Raw genomic sequence first — 20,590 nt, 5'->3', positions numbered from 1 at the left:
ACTTAAGTCGGGCTCAGATATTTCATGGCGCTGCCCGGAAAACAGAATCTCCAAGCCTCACGCTAGCGTGGAAGGGACAGCAGTCTAGGAGGTTATTCAGAGTCCATGGCCAAAACTGAGTTAACGTAGCTCACTTGACTGCAGCTGCACTTTGAAGCGGGGGAAATTGACAATGCCAAATTGTTGGGTTTCCCCACCCCACCCCCATTTTTATTTTATTTTTTAAAATCAAGTTTCTAGGCGGCATCGTTATGAGGAAGAGCTTGTGAGAACACATTGATGCAGTTCAATAACAATTGCTCATTGCTGTTCAGCATGGATCTGAAGCTTATGTGCTGTGTTATCAAGCCTGCTTCGTCTTACTTCGTCTTACAGTGGTACCTCAGGTTAAGTACTTAATTCGTTCTGGAGGTCCATTCTTAACCTGAAACTGTTCTTAACCTGAAGCACCACTTTAGCTAATGGGGCCTCCTGCTGTCGCCGCGCCGCCGCCGCGTGATTTCTGTTCTTATCCTGAAGCAAAGGTCTTAACCCCGAGGTAATATTTCTGGGTTAGCGGAGTATGTAACCTGAAGCGTATGTAACCCGAGGTACCACTGTATTAGTTTATTAAATTTCTACACAGCCCTTCAACCAAGGATCACAGGGCAGTTTACAATATAAAAACACAAAACAGTAGCAAACAAAGAGCCAGTGTGGTGTAGTGGTTAGGAGCAGTGGACTTGTAATCTGGTGAACCGGGTTCGCTTCCCCACTCCTCCACATGCAGCTGCTGGCCAGCATGACTAAGCCGCCTCTGGCGAACCAGAGCAGCGCACGGAAACGGCGTTTACCTTCCCGCCAGAGTGGTACCTATTTATCTACTTGCACTGGTGTGCTTTTGAACTGCTAGGTTGGCAGGAGCAGGGACCGAGCAACGGGAGCTCACCCCATCGTGGGGATTTGAACCGCTGACCTTCTGATCGGCAAGCCCTAGGCTCTGTGGCTTTAACCCACAGCGCCACCCGCTGTCCCTTTGAGCTGTAAAAGCCAACTCCAATTTTTCCTATAACGTTGACAAGCAGGGCAGCTTCCTGTTTCCTCCTGTGTTTCCAGAGCAAAAATTCAGCATGCCTCATTGCCATGTTTTTATGCTGGATAAAGCTTGACGTTGCATTTCTACTTGTGCAGCTGTTAAAGCAGGGGTAGGTAATCTAAGGCCCGTGGGCCGGATGCGGTCCAATCGCCTTCTCAATCCGGCCCACGGACGGTCCAGGAATCAGTGTGTTTTTACATGAGTAGAATGTGTGCTTTTATTTAAAATGCATCTCTGGGTTATTTGTGGGGCATAGGAATTCCTTCATATATACCATATTTTTCACCCTATAGGATGCACTGGACCATAGGAGGGGGAGAAGAGGGGTGGGGGAATTCTCCCTCTCTCTGCTCAGCGCCCCTTCAGCAAAGCGGCAGGAGAAACGGAGCCCCTTCCATTTCTCCTCCCACTTTGCTGAAGGGGCGCTGCGCCGCTCTCCCTGTCTGCTGAAGCCAGGAGAGTCTTGCTTTCCCAGCTTCAGCAAAAGGAACCCGAAGCCTTCGGAGTGCAGCGCGAGTTCCCGCTGCACTCCAAAGGCTTCAGGCGGTTATCCCTAAAGCTTGGAGAGCGAGAGGGGTCGTTGCGCACCGACTCCTCTCGCTCTCCAGTCTTCAGCGAAAGCAACGCGAAGCGTCCAGAGCACTCCCTCTGTGCTTCGGAGGCTTCGTGTTGCTATCGCTGAAGCCAAGGAGCCTGCATTTGCTCCATATGACGCACACACATTCCCCCTTAATTTTTGAAGGGGAAAAAGTGCGTCCTATAGAGCGAAAAATACAGTATTTTTTCAAAATATAGTCTGGCCCCCCACAAGATCTGAGGGACGGTGGACCAGCCCACGGCTGAAAAAGGTTGCTGACCCCTGTGTTAAAGGGACCTGTCAATCACAGGAGGCTGATCTCAGGTGTCAGGGAGCCTTGATTTCCAGATCAGCATTTTGGTCTCCTGAGTTTGAGTGGAAGGCCTTGAAGGAAGAGCTTCCTTGCAACTAACGATATACGATATACAATATCTTTATTGTCATTGTCCCATGCAGAACAATGAAATTGAAAAACTACATAAAACATTCAAAAACCCCTAAAAACTCTGAAACCCCATTTTAAAATACACTATTACTATAGAGACCCCTTATGCTGCGCTTAGAACCAGAATTGCATTTGCGTAGAAACTGTTTCTCAGGCGGCTAGTCCTGGCCTTTATAACCCTATACCTTCTTCCAGAAGGCAGAAGTCGAAAGAGATCATTTCCAGGGTGCGTACTATCCTACGCTATCTCTGCCGCTTTCTTATGGCACCTGGCAGCATAGATTTGATCTAAGGTGGGAAGAGTGCACCCAATTATTCTCTCTGCAGTCTTTACAACCCTGGATAGCATTGTTTTTCCCCTGGCCGTGCAGCTCCCAAACCACACACACAGACCGTAAGTTAATACGCTCTCCACAGTGCAATGGTAAAATGCCATCAACAGGTCCTTTGAGAGATTGTTTTTCCGGAGGATTCTCAGAAAATACAACCTCTGCTGTGCTCTCTTCATCAGGTCTTTGCTGTTTTCTCCCCAGGTTAGGTTATCTCTCAACTCCATCCCCAGAAATCGAAACACCGAGACCTGTTCCACGCGCTTCCCCTTAATAATAAGTGGCTGAATATTCAATTTACATTTCCTAAAGTCCACAATGATGTCTTTTGTTTTCTTTAAGGTAAGGAATAAGTTGTTTTTCCTGCACCACTCCCCCAACTCCCCCAACCCCTCCTCTCCAGACTTTCTCAGCGCTTCATTGCTGCCCTCCAGTTAAATCTCCAGGCATGCCCAGGGTACGGGGCGTGGGATGCTCCCCGGTGCTAAATCCAGTTGCCTCCATGCCTCGCATGCCATTGCAAACCAAGCAGAAGGTGCTTGGCTGTCTGGGGCCCACTGGCCTGTCACAATGGGTTTGCGTCTCAGGACCGCTGCGCCTGCGTTGGCAAAGCTCAGAGCCTCTGGAATGCAACTGTTGTTTTTGCCTTGGCTGGCTGTTGGAGCGCCAGGTGGGAAATGCACACCCAGAGACGCTGATGCGCACAGATCTCTGCACACGTCCACAGACATGCACGAAGGCACTGCCAGGCAGAAGCAGGCAGAATTGCATTCAGAGGAGAAGCACTTATAACCACTGGAGTTTTCTTTGCGTCACTGCGCTACAATTCCCAGAGCTCCCGGGGAAGAGTGATTGACTGTTAATCCACTTGGGGAACTGTAGCTTGTGGAGGGGGGGGAGAATAGGAGCCTCCTAACACCCTACACCCAGTAGTGATGTATGGAAGTGAGAGCTGGACCAGAAAGAAGGCTGATCGCCAAAGAATTGATGCTTTCGAATTATGGTGCTGGAGGAGACTCTTGAGAGTCCCATGGACTGCAAGAAGATCAAACGTATCCATTCTGAAGGAAATCAGCCCTGAGTGTTCACTGAAAGGACAGATCCTGAAGCTGAGACTCCAATACATTGGCCACCTCATGAGAAGAGAAGACTCCCTGGAAAAGACCCTGATGTTGGGAAAGATGGAGGGCACAAGGAGAAGGGGACGACAGAGGACGAGATGGTTGGACAGTGTTCTCGAAGGTACGAACATGAGTTTGACCAAACTGCGGGAGGCAGTGGAAGCCAGGAGTGCCTGGCGTGCTCTGGTCCATGGGGTCATGAAGAATCGGACACGACTTAACAACTAAACAACAACAACCCCCTACACAAACTACAGTTCCCAGGCTTTTGTTAAAGTGGTATAACCGTGCTCTAAATGTTCAGGTCAGGTGTGTGCCTCGAGATATATTTTTTGATTAAGCGGTATATGAACCAAAAGGGTGTGTGGGCTTCCTTGCTTGCTCTTTCTATAAAGGCACATGGGCCGTCACAGCACAGGGTTTATATCAGGGGTCAGCAAACTTTTTCAGCAGGGGGCTGGTCCACTGTCCCTCAGACCTTGGGGGGGGGGCAGACTATATTTTGAAAAAAACCCCAAAAACAAACAAATTCCTGTGCCCCACAAATAACCCAGAGATGCATTTTAAAGAAAAGGACACATTCTACTCATGTAAAAACACGCTGATTCCCAGCCCGTCCGCGGGCTGGATTGAGAAGGCGATTGGGCCGGATCCGGCCCCCAGGCCTTAGTTTGCTTACCCAGTTTCTGTTTTCAGAACCTGCCTGGGCTTCCTCTCTGAACGAGATGTTGCCTGGCTGTGTCAGAAGGGGGCGCTCTTGCTGCATAAGCCAAGGTCAAGGGTTTTGCCCAGACAAGCAGGAATGCACTCTGCATTCCACATGCCCATTTTATACTTAAAATCATTGGAGTTGCATTAAAAGGTATGTCAACAAAGTATTAAGAGAGGGGCTCTTTGGAAGAGTGAAGAAGAGGGTGGGAGCATCTGAAGGAAATATCCCTACCCAGATTTTGGAAAACCTCCAACCTGAGCAAACTTGAGTTCTAGTAAAGAATGGCAGATAGCCTTGGTGTGTGATCGATCACATAACCTAAAGGAAGCCAAGGAACAAAGTGCAACATGCTAACTTTTTTGTGATTTGGATCGGCTTCATTTCTTACATGAATGAAACAGAACACAACCAGCCCACCCCTCCAGTTGTACCAAGGTATTTGGCTACAATAAACATGCAGTGATTGACCATTTTGCTTTCTGCATTTTTTTAAAATAAAAATTATGCTTTTCAGGTTTATACATGTCACTAATTCTACAATCATTTTAACATTTCAAAGCTTGACTTCCTTCCCCCCTCTTTCTGTGGTTCCTTAAATTTATTTCTAATATCTTCTGCATATCCAAATCAATTTAATTTGCTCATTTATTCAGCCGCTTTAAATGTGTACTCTTATAAAACTGCAGGTTATTACAACAATCCTGCCAATGTTCTTATCTGTTTACAGTTTATCTGTAAATAGTCAATAAACCATTTTCACTCTGTTATAAAAAGTTTGTTATCTGGATTTCTTATTCTTCCGGTAAGTTTCGCCATTTCTGCATATTCCATAAGTTTTTGTATCCATTCTTCCTTTGCTGGGAATTCTGCTTCTTTCCATTTTTGGGCGAGTAACATTCTTGCTGCTCTGGTAGCATACATGAATAAGTTTCTATACAGTAGTTCTGTCCCTATAATTCTCAAAAGAAAAGCTTTTGGGTTTTTTGGTGTTTTTTTTACAAAAGCTATTTTAAACATCCTTTTCAATTCATTATATATCATCTCCCCGTAAGCTTTAACCTTACCACAAGACCACCACATGTGGTGAAAAGAATCTTCTTTCTCTTTACATTTCCAACACTTTTTTGATTTAGATTTATACATTTTTGCCAATTTACTTGGTGTTAGATACCTCCGATAGAACATTTTCATATAATTTTCTCTTAGACCATAATATGCTGTGCTTTCTGCATTTCTTTGCTATCCTTGCGTCTCCGCTCTTTGCTGTGTGAGGCTTATTCGTTCTTATGTTGGTTTCTTATTGAAAATGCAATGAAAAATCTACATTTTCCCAAAAGGGAAGTATCCATATCCCATGCCTTCTTTCTTTTGCCTTCTCAGGTTGTGCTTTATTCATCTCTACTGTACGCGGATTTGCTCAAGCATAAGTCAGGTATAAGTAAGTGTTGTGTCATCTGCATATCTGAGGAAGTATCAAGAACCTCAGATATGCAGATGACACAACATTGATGGCAGAAAGTGAGGAGGAATTAAAGAACCTTTTAATGAGGGTGAAAGAGGAGAGCGCAAAATATGGTCTGAAGCTCAACATCAAAAAAACGAAGATCATGGCCGCTGGGCCCATCACCTCCTGGCAAATAGAAGGGGAAGAAATGGAGGCAGTGAGAGATTTTACTTTCTTGGGCTCCATGATCACTGCAGATGGTGACAGCAGCCACGAAATTAAAAGACGCCTGCTTCTTGGGAGAAAAGCAATGACAAACCTAGACAGCATCTTAAAAAGCAGAGACATCACCTTGCCAACAAAGGTCCATATAGTTAAAGCTATGGTTTTCCCAGTAGTGATATATGGAAGTGAGAGCTGGACCATAAAGAAGGCTGATCGCTGAAGAATTGATGCTTTTGAATTCTGGTGCTGGAGGAGACTCTTGAGAGTCCCATGGACTGCAAGAAGATCAAACGTATCCATTCTTAAGGAAATCAGCCCTGGGTGCTCACTGGAAGGACAGATCCTGAAGCTGTGGCTCCAATACTTTGGCCACCTCATGAGAAGAGAAGACTCCCTGGAAAAGACCCTGATGTTGGGAAAGATGGAGGGCACAAGGAGAAGGGGACGACAGAGGATGAGGTGGTTGGACAGTGTTCTCGAAGCTACCAGCATGAGTTTGACCAAACTGTGGGAGGCAGTGGAAGATAGGAGTGCATGGCGTGTTCTGGTCCATGGGGTCTTGAAGAGTCGGACACGACTAAATGACTAAACAGCAACAACAAAGTCAGGAAAGTGGGGCATCGTTTCTTTGACTTGGGGAGCTCCTTGGCAGGCCTTAAGCCACCTGTGCCCTCCTCCCTTTTACTTTTCCGCTATGCCAATGAAAAAACGACTCAGTTGTGATAAACGTGCCACGAGGTGTTGGGGAAATGAAGGCAGCGGAAAGATACTTGCGACATCCCTCAGTTTGCTTCCCCCTCTGAAGGCTTCTAGAGATCACAGCCGAGGTCACGACAACTTCCCCTCCACGCTGACCGCCATTTTCTTTGGCGTCATCGTGGTTTCCCATCTCCGCCTCAACTTCCTTGACTGTCCATATATGTTTCTTTTCTCCTCATCCCTGCCTCTTGTGGCTTGCGTTGAGGGAAGTCTCTTTCCTCACAGACGCGGTTTGTTAAAACGAGTAGGTGTTTGCCTCCTGGAAATGTGATGGTGCGGTTAAGCATTGAAAGATTGTATTTTTGGGGGGGGGCGGCTGGTGGGCTAGGGCAAGGGGGGAATTCCCTTTGGGGCAACCTGAGGAGGGGGCGTCATCTCCCAGTGGTGGGCAGGACCTGAGGACACCCCCTCTGTCCTCTCCTATTCTAGGCGAGCGACGACACATAATCAGGGTTCAAGGACATATTCCAGGTAGGCAAAGACACTCAGGGTGGGTTGGGTATGGAGCTGGGCTGGTGAGGAGTACGTACCCTCCAACATTTCTCTGATGAAAATAGGGATGCCCTACTTAACAACAACAACAATAACAATAACACTTTTATTATTTATACCCTGCACATTGGACTGGGTTGCCCCAGCCACTCTGGGTGGCTTCCAACATATATAAAAACGTAATAAAACATTAAAAACTTCCCTATACAGTCATACCTTGGGTTGAAGTCGCTTCAGGTTAAGCCTTTTCAGGTTGCGCTCCACAGCGACCTGGAAGTAACGGAGCATGTTACTTCCGGGTTTCGTCGCTCGCGCAGACGCTCCAAATGACATCACACGCATGCGCGGAAGCAGCGAATTGCAGGTTGCGTTCGCTTCAGGATGCGAACGGGGCTCCAGAACAGATCCCATTTGCACCCAGAGGTACAGGACCTCCTTCAGATATCTTCTAAAGGTTGAAGAGTCACTCATCTCCTTGGCTTGGGGGTCACATAACTCCATACCCTCCAATGTTTCCCTAATAATAATAATAATAAAATAATAATAATAATAATAATAATAATAATAATAATAATAATAATTTATTATTTATACCCTGCCCATCTGGCTAGGTTTACCCAGCCACTCTGGGTGGTAATAATAATAATAATAATAATAATAATAATAATAATATACCAAACATCAAAAACTTCCCTAAACAGGGCTGCCAGATAGTTGTTTATTTCCTTGACATCTGATGGGAGGGCGTTCCACAGGGCGGGCGCCACCACCAAGAAGGCCCTCTGCCTGGTTCCTTATAACTTCACCTTTCGCAGTGAGGGAACCACCAGAAGGCCCTCGGAGCTGGACCTCAGTGTCCAGGCAGAACGATGGGGTTGGAGACGCTCCTTCAGGCCTACTGGGCCGAGGTCATTTAGGGCTTTAAAGGTCAGCACCAACACTTTGAATATAGGGACGCCCTAAGGAGAAGCAGGACATCCGGGTTTGGTTTCTGTAAACCCGGGACTGTCCCTGGCAAATAAGGACAGTTGGAGGGTGTGGCGGTGTGGTTGCCTAAGGAGAGGGGGTGCAGCCTGGGAAGTGTCCTGGGGGCCAGATAGACAGGCTTGGAGGGCTGCCTCTGGCCCCTAGATGCCTGAGGTCCCAAACTCTTGGAATACAGGATGTTGCAGCTACCTTCTTGTGGGAATTGTGTGTGTGTGTGTGTGTGTGTGTGTGTGTGTGTGTGTCTGTCAGGTACAGTTTGTGCTGTTGCTGCAGCAACTGCGCCAGGAAATGCTGCCCCTGACAGAAAATCCCTTTTTCCCACCCAGCTTTTCAAAAGACAGCAAAGGTATTTTGTCACTTGCCCTTTAGGACTTCTGTGGAGACGCTCTCTTCGCACCCTCGTTTTTGCTCTGGATTTTATCGTTCAACCGATTTCCTTTGTCGGCTCCACATCCCAATTTATGATAGGTATCTTGGCTGGCTAATGCCAAGCCACCGCTATGTTTGTTTATTGGTTTGGTGAAGAGCTTTTCCCAACTGCTTAAGAAAAGAGGAGGGGAAAGGGAGGGGCCTTGCCTGGATGCAGGCTTGTAACCCAAATACGGAATGACAACACGCAGGCCAGAAGAACGGCAGAAGGTCTGTCAGGAGCAGATGCACGCAGATGCGTCTTTTCCTCATTCCCTCGGTCAGGCGGCGTCTTGTCCTCGCACATTTTCTAAGTATATCGCGTGGTTCGCATTAGTCATTTGGTGTTGCCCACCTACACTTGGCAACACTTCCCCAAAAGCCGAATGACGGAGGTTTTAATATTTAGCCCACCGGAACTGCCACAAATAAACCTGCACAGAGTAGCTCTGCTGGTAGGCATGTTCTCGACGTTTCTGCACTTCCAGTTCACTTGCATCCTAGGCAAAGGGACTTAGAGGGAGTGAAAGGAGATTTCTTCCCTCTTTTCCCCACCTTCCTTGCAAACAAGCAGCAGCAGCAGCGATGCTAGAAGGCTTGTGCTTTCTGGGCATGGTAATTGAAGGGGAAGGGTTCAGCTCAGTGGCAGAACACCTGTTTTGCATGCAGAAGGTGAGGGGTTCAACCTCCAGCTTCTCCAGGTTGGAGCAGGGGAGACCCCGGTCTGAAATCCTGCAGCATCTCTGCCAGTCGGTTTTGTCAATACTAAGGATTCAGAGCTGATGAAGCGGCTAGGCCAAAGCCGAAAGGTCGCTCAGTTGCGGATATGCCTGGAAGCGAAAGGAAAGTCCAATGCTGTAAAGAAAAATATTGCATAGGAACCTGGAATGTAAGAACCATGAACCTGGGTAAGTTGGATGTGGTCAAAAATGAGATGGCAAGAATAAACATTGACATCCTGGGCATTAGTGAACTAAAATGGAAGGGAATGGGCGAATTCAGTTCGGATGACCATCATATCTACTACTGTGGGCAAGAAACCCGTAAAAGAAATGGAGTGGCCCTCATAGTCAACAAAGGAGTGGCGAAAGCTGTACTGGGATGCAATCTCTAAAATGATAGAATGATCTCGATACGAATCCAAGGCAGACCTTTTAACATCACAGTAATCCAAGTTTATGCACCAACTACTGGTGCTGAAGAAACTGAAATTGACCAATTCTATGAAGACTTACAACACCTTATAGAAGTGACACCAAAGAAGGATGTTCTTCTCATTATAGGGGACTGAAGACAGGAGGGCCTGGCGTGCTGTGGTCCATGGGGTCACAAAGAGTTGGACACAACTAAACAACAACAAAAGATGCGGGTGGTGCTGCGGTCTAAACCACTGAGCCTCTTGGGCTTGCCGATCGGGAGGTCGGCGGTTCGAATCCCCGCGACGGGGTGAGCTCCCGTTGCTCTGTCCCAGCTTCAGTCAAAGGCGACTATGGGGTTGTGGCACTCATCTTGCTTTTCAGGCTGAGGGAGCCGACGTTTGTCCACAGACAGCTTTCCGGGTCATGTGGCCAGCATGACTAAACTGCTTCTGGTGCAACGGGACACCGTGATGGAAGCCAGAGCACTTGGAAACGCCATTTACTTTCCCGCAGCAGCGGTACCTATTTATCTACTTGCACTGGTATGCTTTTGAACAGCTAGGTTGGCAGGAGCTGGGACAGAGCAATGGGAGCTCACCCCATCGCGGGGATTTGAACCGCCGACCTTCTGATCGGCAAGCTCAAGATGCTCAGTGGTTTAGACCACAGCGCCACCCATGTCCCTTTCATAAAGAGAGAAGTGACCTGGCACAGGGACATCTAGTTCAACCCCCTGCAATGCAGGAATATTTTGCCCAAGGTGGGGTTCGAACCCAGGACCCAGAGATTAAGAATCTCATGCTCTACCCAGGGAGCTACCTGTGCTGACACCCTCTTGCAGTTTCCACCAACTGGTGGAGAAAGAGTCATTGAAATATTATTATTATTATTATTAATAACAAGAACAACAGCAGTAATAATATTTATACCCGGCATCTGGGTAGCTTCCAACACATATAAAAGCATAATAAAACATCAAATGTTAAAAACATTTTCAGATGTCTTCTAAAAGTTGTGTTGTTCTTTATCTCCTTGATATCCGATGGGTCTGGTCCTCCCAGTTTAGAGGCCCAAACCAGCCTTCTCTTGCACCTTCTTTTGGAAACAGAGACAAAGGTTAAGGAAAGCAGACCCCCTGTCTGCTACTTGGTTCCCAAAACGAAAGGTCAAGGACGATGTTTTCTCATACTCTCAGCAATTATATATAATTCCTGTTGCGAAGCAAGAAGAGAAATGAGAAGTAAAGCAAAAGAGGTTTTTTGTGTGGTCAGCCTGACGACTCTACCAAACCCAGTTATTATCTGCGGTGGGAACATTTGTGAGGACGTCTGCAAAGGGGCACACACTCCAAAAGTCACACGCCACAGGCCCTTGAACCATTAGAGCAAGGCGGGGGGAACCTGTGGGTCTCTCTGGATCCTACCTTCTGCCTGGCCAATGGGCAAGGTTGATGGGAGCCGGATTTCAACTACATTGGTACCTTGGTTCTCAAACTGAATCCGTTCTGGAAGTCTGTTCCAAAACCAAAGCGTTCCAAAACCAAGGTGCGCTTTCCCATATAAAGTACAGTGGTACCTCGGGTTACATACGCTTCAGGTTACATATGGTTCAGGTTACAGACTCCACTAACCCAGAAATAGTACCTCGGGTTAAGAACTTTGCTTTAGGATGAGAACAGAAATTGTGCAGCGGTGGCGCAGCAGCAGCAGCAGGAGGCCCCATTAGCTAAAGTGGTGCTTCAGGTTAAGAACAGTTTCAGGTTAAGAAAAGACCTCCGGAACGAATTAAGTACTTAACCTGAGGTACCACTGTAATGCAAAATGGATCCATCTGTTCCAGTCTTTTAAAAACAACTCCTAAAACAGCAATTTAACATGAATTTTACTATCTAACGAGACCACTGATCCATAAAATGAAAGTGGTAAACAATGTACTGCAGTCACACAATCAATCAATCAGTAGCTGAACTGGGTTCCACACAAAACAGAAAGAGCTGCAAAAATAAATAGCAAAAACAGACAGACCTCGGCGTAACACTCCAAACGGAAGTGTGGCACTCAAATCGTCAGCTTAACACTCCAAGCGGAGCATGTTCAGGTCCCGAAAAAAGTTTGCAAACTGGGTTCCAAGGTGTTTGAGAACCAAGGTACCATCGTATTCCAAGAGAGCCACAGGTTCTCTCCATTAGAGAACATTGAAGGGGGCAACTGTAGCATGGCGAGAACCGTAAAGCAAATGCGATAACCTGTTGGGAAACTGTGTACGTGCAGCTACTCACACAGAGTCAATTAAGGTTTGGCAGACAGCCAGAAGGCAATCTGAAGGAGTTAGTCTGCCTGGTGATAACAGAGACATGGAGACAGCTCCCTGATTGGTCAAGCTCTTTCAAGGGAGTAATAATTAATGGCCTACTAACTGGAATGTGTGAGTTCAGTGTTCAGAGGTTCAGAGTTTTGTGTGTCAGTGTAGGAGTTGTGAGTCGTGTCAGAGAGAGCTAGCAAAAGATCCGTGTTCTATTCCTGTAAATAGTCCACTGTATATAATAAACACCTAACTACAAGTTCCTGGTTCCTGCTTCGTCTATCCTGTCTGCAGCCAAGTCGCCAATTGCTTCCGTGGATTCTGCGTTTACTCTGCTAGGTCTGGCTAAGGTCCTGCAACTAGTCAGAAAGTTGCGAAACACCAATAGGTTTTCCCAATATAACCTGCCTTGGAAAACGATATAGGAGGAATGCAGAGAGCTGGTGCCCTCCTTGCGGTGGTGATTAGATCCCTCTCCCACATGCTGCGGCCCCAGTTGGGAGACCAACGAGGCAGCTCTGAATTCTTAAAAATAAGCATGTTAATTGCTTTCGCACAATTAAAAGAACCTGTTAGATGAGCCTCGGCAAGGTGTGGAACAGATTTCAGATTGCGCCAAGGACAGCTAGGATAACAAAACAATAAGAGCTTCTATGAGATTCTAAAATTTAGCAGTGCACTCCAATCCGTTTCCAGCACAGAACCCTCCACCTATGGGATAGTAGCAATTTTTCTTCTCAGGCTGGGAATAGAACAACCTTGCAGGAACTTGCAGTGCAGGAAGTGCAGGAATGGCACACTTTCCTGGTGAAATAAACTACAGAGTCTCAAGATGTGGTCTAAATGTAGGTGCTGCAGCCACCAGGCAGAAGTCCAACAGGTGCAGGGAATCCCATGGATTGCCACTTTGAGTCCCGTGATGAAGGAAAGGCAGGATGTGAAAGTAGAAATGATTTTTACATAATGAATGAAAAATTAATAATGGCTTTCAATAGCAGATTGGGATGTGTGGTATAATTGATTAAACTAAAAATATTTACCGTATTTTTTGCTCTATAAGACTCACTTTTTCCCTCCTAAAAAGTAAGGGGAAATGTCTGTGCGTCTTATGGAGCAAATGCAGCCTGCGCAGCTATCCCAGAAGCCAGAACAGCAAGAGGGATTGCTGCTTTCACTGCGCAGTGATCCCTCTTGCTGTTCTGGCTTCTGAGATTCAGAATATTTTTTTCTTGTTTTCCTCCTCCAAAAACTAGGTGCGTCTTATGGTCTGGTGCGTCTTATAGAGCGAAAAATACGGTATATAAGGTTATGGCAAAAGGCTAGCCAGACAGAAGGTTTATGTTTGAATTCTGAAGTGTAGGATGTTATACTTTACTGGAGCAATTTAAGAAAATATTGATATATTTTATTTACATGATGTTTATTTTGCAATGGATCAGTTTTTATGATGTGTCCTACATTGTAAAGATTTACTGAATGTTATTTATATATCTTTGTCAATGCATTTTGCTTCTAAGTGCAATCAATAGATGTAAAGCCCCTTTAAAATGTGTTTTGTTTTGTTTTTTGGGGGGCTATTGGGTTGTTGCTTAATAATAATAATAATAAATTTTATTTATACCCTGCCCTCCCCAGCCAGAGCCGGGCTCAGGGCGGCTAACACCAGTAAAATTACAGTAAAATCATAATAGGAAAAGAACCAATTTAAAATACAGGTTAAAATGCAATTTAAAATGCAGCCTCGTTTTAAAAGTAGCCCATAGATCAAAACCATAAGGGGAGGGAAAAAATAAGTGTCAGACTGAGTCCAAACCAAAGGCCAGGCAGAACAGCTCTGTCTTGCAGACCCTGCGGAAAGATGTCAAGTCCCGCAGGGCCCTAGTTTCTTGTGACAGAGTGTTCCACCAAGTTGGGGCCAGTACTGAAAAGGCCCTGGCCCTAGTTGAGACCAATCTAACCACCTTGCGACCTGGGACCTCCAAAAATGTTGTCATTTGTGGACCTTAAGGTCCTCCACGGCGCATACCAGGAGAGGCGGTCCAGAAGGTACATGTTTTGTGGTTTTATATATTTGATTTTATTCTGCGAACTGCCCTGAGACCCCCGGGTATAGGGCGGTATAGAAATTCAATAAGTAAATAAATAACACACATGCCTCAACTGCAGAAATCTAGCAGGTAAAACCTCCGCTGGCATGGAGATGGCCCCGAGGTTTCACCCACAGAATTCCAGCCTATTGGGCTGCTGTTAGAGGAAGAGATGCTTTGCCAGAGACAAAGTTGGCACTCCTTCTGCCTCAGTCCTTGCGTGGTCACCCAGCTTGCTGCTCACGTTATTTCCTCTTCGCTTAGGTTACAGGAGTCGTGCTGCAGGAATATCGTTGAACCGCCAGGCTCCAGGTACTATGACAACCAGGGCCAGGTGAGCATTGAGATAACAGCAACACCTGCTTGTTCCTAATGGCGTGACTCCTATTTATAGAGCCAGCCCCTTGCCTCTCCAAACTCCGCCAGCTGCAGATTGTGTGATTACCCAGCAACAATTAAGGCCTTCATCCTGACCTGCTCTTCACCCTCGCAACAACCCACCTGCTATGTAAGCTCATCAACCGAGAACCAGCCCTAGCCTCAGGCAATAACACTACCCGTGGCTGCGACAGGTGGCCAAAAGACTCGTGTGCTGCTTACTAAAGCAGGCAGTTTCTTGTTGTCATACAGGTGCCCAGGAAGATGTCTTATATCACATCAGGCCCTAGCTCAGTAGTTGTCTGCAATGACTGATAGTAGCTCTCCAGGGGTTCAGGCAGAAGACTTTTGAGGTTAGGGACGCGGGCGGCACTGTGGTCTAAACCACTGAGCCTCTTGGGCTTGCCAATCAGAAGGTTGGCGGTTCAAATCTCCGCGACGGGGTGAGCTCCTGCTGCTCTGTCCCAGCTCCTGCCAACCTAGCAATTCGAAAGCAGGCCAGTGCAAGTAAATAAATAGGTACCACTCCAGCGGGAAGGTAAACAGCGTTTCCATGCTCTCTGGCTTCCGTCATGGTGCTCTGTTGCACCGGAAGTGGTTTAGTCCTGCTGGCCACATGACCCAGAAAGCTTTTCTGTGGACAAACGCCAGCTCCCTCGGCTTGAAGCAAGAAGAGTGCCACAACAAAGTCGCCTTTGAGTGGACTTAACCGTCCAGGAGTCCTTTATCTTTTTATTATTATTTTACCTGTAAAGGGACCCCTGACCATTAGGTCCAGTTGTGGCCGACTCTGGGGTTGTGGCGCTCATCTTGCTTTATTGGCTGAGGGAGCTGGTGTACAGCTTCCGGGTCATGTGGCCAGCATGACTAAGCCGCTTCTGGCGAACCAGAGCAGCGCACGGAAACGCCGTTTACCTTCCCGCCGGAAGGTACCTATTTATCTACTTGCACTTTGACGTGCTTTCGAACTGCTAGGTTGGCAGGAGCAGGGACCGAGCAGCGGGAGCTCACCCTGTTGCGGGGATTCGAACCGCCGACCTTCTGATCGGCAAGTCCTAGGCTCTGTGGTTTAACCCACAGCGCCACCCGCGTCCCTTTTTACCTGTAGACACAAGGAATTGAACTTCGGCCTTTTTGCATGCAAAGCATGCTCTATACGCATGTACGACAGCCCTTCCTTCTTGTTTTAAATGCTAAATGGAAAGTACCCATTCAGTTGCATGGGAGGGAATGTTGGGGCAAATGTGTTGCTTCTGCTCACACGGCACTGTGATGGGAGAAACTTTGTCCAGGGATCTGAAGCCACCACCTCAGGGCTTTTTGCAGACTTATTTCTGTATTCAGGACCCGGGGTGGATCTACTATGTAAATCAGTTGGTTCAAGCATGGTACTGATAATGCCCAAGGTTGCAGGTTCGAACCCCATATGGGACAGCTGCATATTCCTGCATTATTATTCTTTGGCAATCACTTGTAGTCAAGTATGATTGTCTTACATCAGGGGTCAGCAAACTTTTTCAGCAGGGGGGCAGTCAACTGTCCCTCAGACCTTGTGGGGGGCTGGACTATATTTTGGGGGGGAAATGGAACAAATTCCTATGTGCCACAAATAACCCAGAGATGCATTTAAAATAAAAGCACACATTCTACTTATGTAAAAACACGCTGATTCCCGGACCGTCCGTGGGCTGGATTGGGCCAGATCCGACCCCTGGGCCTTAGTTTGCCTACCCATGTCTTACATAAACATGGTTTTAAAAGTGAGTCGGTAAGTGACTGTGGAGGCCAATTCTGGATCCACACGTCCTTCCACAGTGGGGACATAGGTTTCCAGGCGGGAGTTGATCACACTGAGGGTTTGCCAAGTGTGACTTCCTCTTAGCACGTTTCCCCCTTTCATCCTGAGTTCAAGCGTCTTCAAAACCCATGACACCTTTGGTAAAGGCTGTTCTCCAACTGGAGCGCTCGCAGGCCAGTGTTTCCCAGTTATCAGTGTTTATACTACATTTTGTTGTTGTTGTTTAGTCGTTTAGTCGTGTCCGACTCTTCGTGACCCCGTGGACCAGAGCACGCCAGGCACTCCTGTCTTCCACTGCCTCCTGCAGTTTGGTCAAACTCATGCTGGTAGCTTCGAGAACACTGTCCAACCATCTCGTCCTCTATCGTCCCCTTCTCCTTGTGCCCCCCCATCTTTCCCAACATCAGGGTCTTTTCCAGGGAGTCTTCTCTTCTCATGAGGTGGCCAAAGTATTGAAGCCTAAGCTTCAGGATCTGTCCTTCCAGTGAGCACTCAGGGCTGATTTCCTTCAGAATGGATAGGTTTGATCTTCTTGCAGTCCATGGACTCTCAAGAGTCTCCTCCAGCACCATAATTTTTTTAGTACATTTTTTTAGTATAAACTAAACTATGGGACAGCTGCATATTTCTACGTTCTTCTTCTTTGGCGATCACTCTTAACCATGTAAGATTGTCTTCCATAAACATGGTTTTAACGGTGAGTCCGTAAGTGACTGTGGAGGCCAATTCTGGATCCACACGTCCTTCCACAGTGGGGACATTGGTTTCCGGAGCTGGACGAGATGATCCTCAAGGTCCCTTCCAACTGTATGGTTCTATAATGAAGCTTAAGCTTCCATAAAAAGGTAAAGGGACCCCTCACCATTAAGTCCAGTCGTGGCCGACTCTGGGGTTGCAGCGCTCATCTCGCTTTATTGGCCGAGGGAGCCGGCGTACAGCTTCCAGGTCATGTGGCCAGCATGACTAAGCCGCTTCTGGCGAACCAGAGCAGCGCACGGAAACGCCGTTTACCTTCCCACTGGAGCGATACCTATTTATCTACTTGCACTTTGACGTGCTTTTGAACTGCTAGGTTGGCAGGAGCAGGGACCGAGCAACGGGAGCTCACCCCATCGCGGGGATTCGAACCGCCGACCTTCTGATCGGCAAGTCCTAGGCTCTGTGGTTTAACCCACAGCGCCACCCGTGTCCCTCGTGTATGTAAGCTTCCATACATAGCTGTCAACTTTTCCCTTTTCTTGCGAGGAATCCTATTCGGAATAAGGGAATTTCCCTTAAAAAAAGGGAAAAGTTGACAGCTATGGCTTCCATACCCTCCAACATTTCTCCAATCAAAAAAGGATGTCCAGTGCTATTTTTCTGGAAAAGGAGGTGCCAGAACGCACCATGAACCTCCCTTGTTCTCTTATAATGGCAATGGTGCCAGAACTGAGTCCCGGTGAGTTCCGGCTGAAAAAAAGCCCTGTGGATGTCCTATTCCATACCTTCCAACATTTCTCTGATGAAAACAAGGACTTCCTAAAGAAAAGTGGGGCATTATAGGATCAAATCAGAAACCAGAACAGCTCCAGGACTGTCCCTGGAAAAAAGGGACATTTGAAGGCTCTGAGCTTTTGGGCCTTTAATCCCGGAAGGGCCCCAGAAACAACTTTAGTTCACATTGCTTAAAATTGAGGGTGTCTAGTAGACCCAATTTGAGTCACGCGACTCAAGTTGATGAATTCTTTGTTGTACAGTGGTACCTCGGATTACATACGCTTCAGGTTACAGACTCCGCTAACCCAGAAATAGTACCTCGGGTTCAGAACTTTGCTTCAAGATGAGAACAGAAATCGTGCTCTGGCGGCAGCAGGTGGCCCCAGTAGCTAAAATGGTGCTTCAGGTTAAGAACAGTTTCAGGTTAAGAACGGACCTCCAGAATGAATTAAGTTCTTAACCCGAGGTACCACTGTATATATTTCAACAATCCCAAAGTCTGAGAGCCAGTAGCACAGATGTTGTAAAGTTGCAGCGATCTGTCGGGGAACAACTCCGTGGAAGAAGATAACAGTGGTAACCCATGCCTCGTTTGTTGCAGGTTGCAAAGGGGACTCCAATGCAGTTGAAGCTTCAGGAGCGCCCCCCCCCCAAATGTAGGGCTGTTGCTGTCCTGGAGTACATTCTAGCTAAGTGCAATGAGATGTGTCCCCTGAAAAGGGTGAAATAGCAGGAGGATTTGTCAGGACTGATTTGAAAAACTCCTAGTAGCACTCAAAGCTGCTTCACATACCCCAGATATTAATGCCATGGTTAAATATTCTTTGACTCTAAGCAGGTTTCTTTCCGATGTAGCTAATTCTCCATTCAGCTGTGACCAATGACCAAGTAATCAGGGAATACCCATGCAGCTGAATTTTGCAATTCAATGATATTTAGAAATACAGTGGTGCCCCGCAAGACAAATGCCTCGCAAGACGAAAAACCCGCTAGACGAAAGGGTTTTCCGTTTTTCGATGCGCTTCGCAGGACGAATTTCCCTATGGGCTTGCTTCGCAAGACGAAAATGTCTTGCGAGTCTTGAGATTTTTTTCGCTCCCCCCCCTTTAGCCTTTTAGCCGCTAAGCCGCTAAGCCTTTAATAGCCACTAAACCGCTAATAGCGCTAATCCGCTAATGGGGTTGCTTCGCAAGACGAAAAAACCGCTAGACGAAGAGACTCGCGGAACGGATTATTTTCATCTTGCGAGGCGCCACTGTAGCCCTGATTTTTTTTATGCAGCATCCCAGAAGGGTTTTAGGATCCACAGCATTGGTGTAGAGTCCACTGGCGGTGACTGCTCTTCAATTCCCCACCCCGGGTTGGAAAGGGCTCTTTAAATTTCCCACAATGCCCCAGAGCAATGCTACGTCAGAGGCATTGTGGGAAATTAAAACTGTGGCTTCCAAGCAGTACTGCTTTCACTGGGCTTCTGTTGCTGCCATTTAACAACAGGGCTCATCCACAAAGGAGGAGGATTGGCTGTCCATAGGCAGAGAGAGGACATTGCATGCATCCAGTTTCTAAAGGACAGTCCTTGGTTCAAAGGACTGGCTGGTACAAGTTTCTGATTTAAAGATGAAGATGGCAGAGGAATACAGAGCAGGATCCTTGATGTTCCCCATCAACACCCCACACCCTGGGTTGCAGTCTTCCCTAATATGGTGAGAAATATTGCATTTCTACTTACAGTACTTATTTCGAATGCTAATTATTTCTAGATGTGCAAGGTTTTTGGTTATGTGTAAGTTGCTGCCTAAGGTTGCCCCTCCAGATGGTAGTTTGCAGAGGGGACCTCCTCAAAACTGAGGCTCTGGTTTTATTTATTTTTAGGGGGGCGGAGTATTTCTGTAGCTGTATTTTGAAGTTAGGGACTAATTGGAGTTAGATTTCCCAGATGATCAGGAAAAAACAAAGGCTGCTCCGTGTACCTTTAATACAGCATGAAGTGCAGAAATCAGCCGTTTATGCTTTTCCACAGCAGAAGCAGTAATGATTAGCACCTGCTAAGGTCTTTGACATAAAAAAAGAAGAAAAAAGATTCACCTGCTGATTTCTGCCTATCTTCAGCTGGTCACTAAAGGCAGAGCAACAAGGGCTTGCAGAAAAGTTGGCAGCCCCTACAGTGGTACCCTGGTTCTGAAACGCCTTGGTACTCAAACAACTTGGAACCCAAACACTGCAAACCCGGAAGTAAGCGTTCCGGTTTGCGAACTTTTTTTGGAAGCCGAACGTGCTCCGTTTTGAGTGCCACACTTCCGTTTTGAGTGTTACGCTGACGATTTGAGTGTTACGCTGAGGTCTGTCTGTTTTTGCTATTTTGTGTTTTCATTTTTGCGGCTCTTTTTGTTTTGTTTTTGTGACTGTGTGGAGCCCAGTTCAGCTACTGATTGATTGTGTGACTGCAGTACATTGTCTACCGCTTTCTTTTTATGGATCAATGGTCTCGTTAGATAGCAAAAATCATGTTACACCGCTGTTTTATATTAAAAGTCTGGAATGGATTAATGCATTTTGCATTACTTTCTATGGGAAATCGCGCCTTGGTTTTGGAACACTTTGATTTTGGAATGGACTTCCGGAATGGATTAAGTTTGAGAACCAAGGTACCACTGTAATTGAGATGGAAGGGGTTAGTTTCAGATTCTGCCCCCTACATTAAAAGGGATTTGCAGAACCTGGGACTCTGTGTTCTTATTCCCAGATGTATGGTGATTGTTAGTGGGAAGGGTTTTTGCTGAGAGCTCCCCACCCACCCAGCTAAATGTGTGTGTTTTTCTCTGAACAAGTGGAAGTCG

General features: G+C 46.8%; 2 long non-coding RNA genes across 2 annotated transcripts in view; both read left to right on the top strand.

Moving 5' to 3' along the window:
* The window catches only part of LOC308471196, a 38,991-nt gene extending 24,101 nt beyond the window's left edge, over positions 1–14,890 (top strand). Inside the window, exon 3 of the long non-coding RNA XR_013982777.1 lies at positions 14,366–14,890. This is a non-coding gene — a long non-coding RNA (uncharacterized lncRNA). The remainder of the gene's footprint in view (positions 1–14,365) is intronic.
* A 3,976-nt stretch (positions 14,891–18,866) lies between these two features.
* The window catches only part of LOC308471181, a 157,299-nt gene continuing 155,575 nt past the window's right edge, over positions 18,867–20,590 (top strand). Inside the window, exon 1 of the long non-coding RNA XR_013982758.1 lies at positions 18,867–19,010. This is a non-coding gene — a long non-coding RNA (uncharacterized lncRNA). The remainder of the gene's footprint in view (positions 19,011–20,590) is intronic.

Source organism: Podarcis pityusensis (genome assembly GCF_964106645.2).
Source record: "Podarcis pityusensis genome assembly, chromosome: 2".
NCBI classification, from domain to species: Eukaryota; Metazoa; Chordata; class Lepidosauria; order Squamata; family Lacertidae; genus Podarcis; species Podarcis pityusensis.
Note: the sequence above shows the minus strand (reverse complement) of the source record. Positions and strands in the feature narration are given on the sequence as shown.